Source organism: Lathyrus oleraceus, chromosome 4 (genome assembly GCF_024323335.1).
Source record: "Lathyrus oleraceus cultivar Zhongwan6 chromosome 4, CAAS_Psat_ZW6_1.0, whole genome shotgun sequence".
Classification (NCBI taxonomy): domain Eukaryota; kingdom Viridiplantae; phylum Streptophyta; class Magnoliopsida; order Fabales; family Fabaceae; genus Lathyrus; species Lathyrus oleraceus.
In genome coordinates, this window is record NC_066582.1 from 58,350,390 (window position 1) to 58,358,100 (window position 7,711).

At 37.5% G+C, this 7,711-nt stretch overlaps 1 long non-coding RNA gene across 1 annotated transcript; it reads right to left on the bottom strand.

The window, feature by feature from the left end:
- Positions 1-379: 379 nt before the first annotated feature.
- LOC127135155 (uncharacterized) lies at positions 380-960 on the bottom strand. Its single transcript, XR_007808442.1, has 3 exons — positions 845-960; positions 642-759; positions 380-549 (listed from the first exon to the last, which is right to left on the bottom strand). It is a non-coding gene; the product is annotated as an uncharacterized LOC127135155 (long non-coding RNA).
- Positions 961-7,711: the final 6,751 nt, after the last annotated feature.

Here is a 7,711-nt window from a genome sequence, read left to right on the forward strand (position 1 = left end):
CAAGCCATTTTGGTTTAGCCAATGTTCAACTTCATAACCATTTAGTCCAAGGGCAGGGCATTGTATTCTTTTTTCATGTTTGATTCATTCAATCCAAACTCAACCATTCAAGAACCAACTCATTACAAACTTTCATGATTCTTTATGCACAAAACTATCAATACATTCTCCACAAAATGTGAATTTTATTTTCATAACTCTCCGTACAATTTCCAAAGTTCCCATTTTAAGTGCATAAGTTTACATGTTAAAGCAAATTACAAAGGTAAATCCAAACAAGTACAAAATAACATGTGATTCTAGTCTTGGCTTTCAATCATTAAGATCCATCTTCATTCACCATCTTCATGATCATGCCCTCCATGCTTCGTGTCATTTTCCTTCACCGTTGTGAATTGCGTCAATCAATCCAGTGTAGTTCCAGTTCTTGATAACATTATATGGCCCGTCATGAATTTATACCTCAATAGTGTATCCCCCATTGTTTATCAGAAAGATGATGGTTTTCTGGCCACATCGCAGCATTGTTGATACATCCTGTGCTGTTACCTGCAAAGCATAACCAGAAAATTCAAAACCATGTTCAAGAATAAATTACATGTTGAATGAAATCATGCTTTAAGTAGTTATTCAAGACAAACCTGGAAGCTTCCATCACCAATGCAAGCAATCACTCGCTTCTCGGGTACCACTTGTGCATAGGCAAGAGTTGCACCAACAGACCATCCAATTGAGCCATATTGCATTTGAAACTCATACCTGTCACCAAGATTTTATCAGCACTACAAACATAATGAAGAAAAGTTTTGGAAAATACAACAAATTACACTCTTTCAACACTTACCCACATCCCTCGGGCAATTTCAACTTTTGGCAGTTAAACCATGAGTCCCCAGTCTCAGCAATTACAGCTGTTTCACTAGACAAAATCTTTTTTATATGTTAGAACATAACATTAACTCTCAAAGGTTCTTTTGATGCAGACTTCAAAGGTGTCCCATCTAGGACAAATATCCTGTGGTAATTTTCATATGCGACATTGTTGTGTTTGAGACGCTTTGCAAGTTCCTTAAGGAAATCATTCATCAACACACATCAAATGCAAATCCCAACCTGCTGCATTCAGAACACACAACCTGCAATAATGCATTAAGAATTCAAACTCTGAAGAGAACCATCACGTAGACTAGAGCTCACAAGAACATGCCATGGCCTAAAATCTTACTTAGCATTACCAATGTAACTGAGTTCTGCAGGACTTTACCAATCATGCCGCATACCAAAGCACAAAAGTAAAGACCAAGCCCAATACGATTTGACACGCTGTGAGCTTAACCTGAACCAATCTGCAAGCAAACATTGCAGTAGCACCAATCCTGTAGATTTTGTCTCCAAGCGAGTTAGTGGAAGTGCACACCAGTCTGATATTAATTGAACCACATTAAGACCTTGTTGCTGTAAACAACTGCTTTGCACATTAATAGAACAAGTTGTGGCAAACAATTCCACAAGCTACCTTCCAAGACCTACATTATTTCCAAACATAACCAAACCATAACAATCAGTACAAGAGTCTCCTGATCAATGATATTCTCCACAAACCTCAACCCTCATGTTTTAGAGAAAACAGAAACCAAAGCTACCCTGCATAATTGAAAAAAATGAAAACGTGGGACCATGTTTCAGTTCACTCAACCCAAATGATGATCAAAAACCTTTGTAATAATTGAAGTTTTAACTTTCACCAAATTTCACTACAGTAAAAACACATTAATTTAGCAAGGCGTTAAAATTCCACATGCAACCCAAAAAGGAATTGAGACAAATTCAAAAGAAGAAAGTATAAGGCTCATTGTAATACCCTAAAATTTACCCTTCATTTTTCCTGGAAGCATGGGATTATGTTTTACACTTCATTAGCATCATATTAGGTCATACTCATTGCATACTGCATTAGTGACATGGAGATCAGGTTTTGATCGATCACTCCTTAACAGAAGGAGCCCACACAAAGCAAGATTTAGAATTGGACTTCATTTTCTATGTATACAAGTCTCAAGGGTCTCAGGGGGGTCTAAGTATCTTATTATGGTCCTCAGTTCATCAGTAAAGGATTCAAAGTTATCAGAGTGTTCATCCGGATTTAATCAGAAATTAGGGTTTCATGGCTACCTGCAACAGGAAATGTTTGGTTGGAAGTAGAGGAGCTCGTCCATGTCATGATTAGAGAGGCATCTTGGCCTAGGAAGATTCACAATTATCTCAGAAAGATCCATTGGCAATCAGTGCAATCAGTTCCTAATCATTTTGCCCTAAAACTAGAGTTTGGTACAAAATCAGTTTATTTCTGATTCTTTGGGTGAAACTCTTTTCCATGGCCCTCCATATGTCCACAAGGGTCTACATACAAAAAATCCGCTCTTTATTTGAGCTAAAAGTGCTTCAATTGATCAATGGAATCGGGAATCAGACAGTTTGGGAAAAGTCAATTGTGGGGCCAGAAAAGTCAACTTCTGACATTTTAAGAGTGGAATCTCAAAATCCATGCCTAGGGGATCCTACATGTGAAATTTGATCAAGGTTGGACCTTGGATTCATCATTTAATCAGGAATTGGAAAAGTTACTTAATTTGGAAATGTTTGACTTTCCATTTAGGGCAAGTTTTCATGATCGTTGCACTCACTTTAAGCCCATTTTTCAGCAAGATAAAAGCTCCATTTGAAAATTTCTCCAACATGAAAGTTGTTCCTCCTGTTCCAAGCTTTCTAGAGATATAAAGTTTGCTCCATTTGGATTAGAATTGAGAAAGTTATGCTTAGTCAAAGTGAGACATTTTTTTAGGATACTTAGAAAAATTTCTAAGTCCAAAATCTTCAAAATTTGTCAAGACTTCTTGGCCAGTTTTCTTGCACTTCAAGGCATTATTTGAAAATACTTTCTTCACAACAATTGTACCTTGCCATGTCCTATTTCACATCCTTTTGGAATCATCTCATTTGGATCCATGGTTTGAGAGATACATTCATTTAAAGTGGGCACCATGACTTGATTTTCTAGGCAGATTTTGGGCCTGCTGGCCCGATCAGATTTTCTAAGCATGCTGCACAAACCAGTCACGTTTTTTTACCTCTTTTGGCCATGCATTGGACATCCATTCACTTAAGTTTAGCCCAAAATAACAACATTTTACACCTCACTTCACACTTTTATTCTTATGGATAAAACACTTATTAAAAAGCCCATGAGAACACCTAATCCACCCTATTTAAGAAGCTGAAACCCTAACCCTCAAGGAGAATTGAAATTTCGTGGCAAGGAGGCAAAGCTTCATCACATATCAGATTTCATTCCACTTCTATTATCCATTAGGTAATCATCTCTTCCATGACCATGTTTTGATATATCTACGCTTGCTTACCATGTTCATCACCATTAATCCTTCCATTTTCATATTTCTTTTTCTTATTTAAAATATTTTCTTCGTCCATAAAATTACCAAAAAATATTTTTCACTTTTCTTAACGTTTTATTTAATTTCATATAATTTTTATTTTCGTATTTTTTTAATATTAATATTTTATTTTAATTGTTTATTCTAAATGGTCCATTTTAACACACTTTTTTTAATTGATTTTATTTTTATGACTTAAAATTATTGTTAGCATTTGATTTTTGGGATGAAGGTTGATTCTTATCTCATGGTCAACCTGACCTTTTCTTGGAATTTTATTTCACATTTTCAATTTATTTTGGATTTATGTTTGACCTAGTTTGGTTGGTGGACTTTTAATTTGACTTCTGTTTCATTTTAAATAATTCACGTGCCAATTTTCATTATTTTTAAAATATTTTTGGGGGATGATGATGTCCTGACCCCACCTTATTTAGTTTATTTTTCATAATTTTCTTGATTAATTTACTATTTATTCTTGATTTATTTCTAACCTAGTCTTATTAATTGACTTTTGGTTTTACCTATGTTTTGTTTTAATTAATTCACGTGCCAATTTTAATTATTTTTAAAATCTTTTTGGGGGATGATGATGTCCTGACCCCACCTTATTTAGTTTAATTTTTCATAATTTTCTTGATTAATTTGCTATTTATTTGTTATTTTTTAAGTTGACTTGAATTTTCAGTTGACTTCTTTATGATCGATGTTTGACTTAGAGATTGCTTATGGCAATTGAAGAGATCTTTTGATCCTCCCTTGTTCATCTCATATGCCATGTATTAGAGGCCTTTTAACTTGATTTTATTTGGTCCTTACCTCATTTCCTGATTAAATTATTCAGTGGACCCTTCGTGTGTATATTTTCATCTGTTTGATTCATCTATTGTCTTTTATACTTGTTTCTCTCATTCATGCTTTCTATCGCTTGATTATTTAACATGTTCATACTCCCATGCATTGTTTAAATGCTCCATTATTATATTCTTTGGTTTGATTATATATTGTTTATTTATCTGATCTGATAGATAACTGTTGCCTACTTGTATGATGTATGAGGCATATATTCTTATTGTTTGTTTGCCATGAACAATCCCCATTCATAACAAATGTACCCCTCTCCCATAAAGTGTATAATATATATTTCTTTATTTCTTTATTCACCTGTTAATACAAGAATTAAAACGAACATCCGATAACCATTTTAAAATAAGATCAAAAGCTCGATCCAACGTCGAGTAATCATTTTCAAAACATAACAGAACCATCACACATTCATCCATCCTCTTGTAAGTCGATTGCCTCAGGCATCACCATCTACCTGTAAGTCGATTGCCTCCGGCATCGCCATCTACCCTTATCCGTAACTCCTCTCCGTGCTCCATCCGCCGACTCTTGTTCTGTTTAGGTAGCACCCATTAGGTAGAACCCTTTGTATGATAACATAGGTATAATTCCCTTATTCTTTGCATGCTAACATTAGGTAGATGTTCCCCTTTGTAAATCCTAACACATAGGTCCATATTGCTTGACAACTCTAGAGCAGAGCTTCCCCACTTTTAGACCTTCCGTGCGTCTCCGATCTTGTGGCATGTCAGTTCGTTCTATTGTAAAGAGGTAACTGCCTAAGACTCGATTTAGCGAGCTGCGACACCTACTTCTAGGACGTTGAACACACTGCCCACCCTCCTTTGACACAGCTGGTGTCCTCTTTTGTAAGTCCATGTTCAGATGGCAATCCTTAACCCTTAGTTAGCCGAACTACGTTTTGCTCTGATTCTCATTCCATATGTGATACGTAGGCATAAGATGCAACGTCTTACCGAGCACACTTCTCTTTAACCCATAGGTAGCCGAGCTACGAAGACTCTGATTCTCATACTCAGATGAGATACGTAGGCAGTGGATGCGACATCCTTGCGAGTCATTTTCTTTTAACCTTCCTTTTAGTAAATGGTATTTTAGATAAACCTACACCCTTTAGACTAGAACAACACTTATGAAAAGGGCTCCCTAGGAGTACCTAGGATGTTTTGGGTGCTTAAAACCTTCCCATTGCATAACCAACCCCCTTACCCAGATCTCTGACATTTTTACTAGTTTTTTATTCGATAAAACTCTTAGGTTTTTGTTTGCTTTCTAACCATTCCTTTGGATAAATAAAAGTGCGGTGGCGACTCGACTTGTATGGTTTACCTTGGATTTAGTCAATATCTCTAATGATAACGAATACCCCGCTACAGAAAAGTGGCGACTCTGCTGGGGAATATCATTTGCCTAGTGGGTTTTGCCTACTTTTCATATTTGTTGTATTGTATGGTATATTGCTTTGTGACATATTTTTGTGCAATTTGGGATTACTGTATTGTATGTAATGATTGAATTGTTTGAATATTAATTCCTTGTATGCTTGGTGATCTTCGGGAGATGAGTTATATACCCGAACTCGAGTGCACTTAGGATAGGAGAATGGCATAGTGTTGTTGACTTGTGTGGAGTTATTCCTTAGCAAGTTGACTTGCAAGCCCATTCACTTGGTGGAGGTTATGTCGGGATCAATAATGTCACACGAGTAGTCGTGGTTAGGCATTACTCTTTCCGATATATGCCTTAGAAGCCAAGGACCTTAGTTTACCACGCCCATCTTGGCCTACTCTTAGGACGTAGTGCGAAGATCGTTCAAGTGTAATATTTGATACGATTGTTACGCGATACTACACTCATAAGAGTCTCTCTTGAGAATATTTTTGGAATACGAGTAGTCGTTTATCCGATAATATCCGAAAGATGGGATGATGACTATGGGAACCTCTTGTAGAACATGATTGTCAGGTTTAACCATAGTACACTCCCTTTGGGTGGTTCTTAACCAAGACTCCATGCTCACTACTCGCAACAAACCCTTGATTCGTGGTTGATCTGTTCTTGTGTATCCTTAATATCAATGGAACTTGGGTGTTGATAAGGTGTAAACCATAATCCACCAAAATGGATGATTGATATTAAGGATGACTTGATGCATCCCATGACCTTTGTATGGTGTGATTTGCTTGATCCTTGAGTGTGATTGTTGCATCCATGCATTCATGCATTCATACACATCCATATCATCAACAATGAGAAAACTTTCAAGGAACTTAAGAGGTCTATTTGCAAATTTTCAGACATGGATAAGCAAAGAAGGAATACGAAGAAGTACAGTTTTAGACAACCCGACTTGAAAGAGCTAAGGAATTTGACATCCTATGTATTAGATCCCTTGGAATTCAAGGCTCGTCATGGGAAGCTTCTGTCTATTCTGGCTACTCAAGTGGATGAAGGTCTAATGAGTGTGTTGGTGCAGTTCTATGATCCCTTGTACCGTTGCTTCACTTTTCCGGATTTCCAGCTTTTGCCCACGCTTGAGGAGTATGCCTATCTTGTGGGCATACCTATCCTAGACCAGTTGTCGTTCAGTGGCTTGGAGAGAGTTCCTTCTTCTTAAGAGATTGCTGATCTGTTACGTATAGATGAATCTATTGTTGGTGCTCATATGACTACCAAAGGTGGAATTCAAGGTCTCCCGTCTGATTTCCTCATTGATCAAGCTACTATGTCTGGGAAGGCCATGAGTGAGGACGTCTTTGAGGCCATATTTGTACTTCTCATCTATGGGCTAGTATTATTCCCCAACATCGACAAGTTTGTGGATGTGAACGCAATTAGGATTTTCTCTACTCTTAATCCCGTTCCTACTCTGTTGGGTGACACTTATTTCTCTTTGCATATGAGGAATGCAAAGGGCGGTGGTACCGTTGTGTGTTGTTTGCCTCTGTTGTACAAGTGGTTTATTTCGCACTTGCCTCAGACGCTCGCCTTCAAGGAAAACAAAGGATGTCTACGGTGGTCCACGAGACTTATGTCTCTCACTAATGATGATATCTTTTGGTACAACCGTGTATATGATGGTGTGCAGATTATCAACTCTTGTGGTGAATTCTCCAATGTACCTCTTCTTGGTACATGCGGTGGAATTAACTACAACCCTATTTTGGCACGTCGTCAGCTTTGGTTCCCCCTAAAGGATAAACCCAATAACATTCTGTTAGAGGGTGTGTTCTTTCAGGAGGGTAAAGATCCCCAAGGATTGAAGGGCAGGATGGTCCACGCTTGGCGCAAGATCCATAAGAAAGGAAGGAAGGAGCTAGGACCGAAGAACTGTATCGCTTTGGAACCCTATACCTCTTGGGTTAGGAGGAGAGCTTCTGAGTACCGTATGC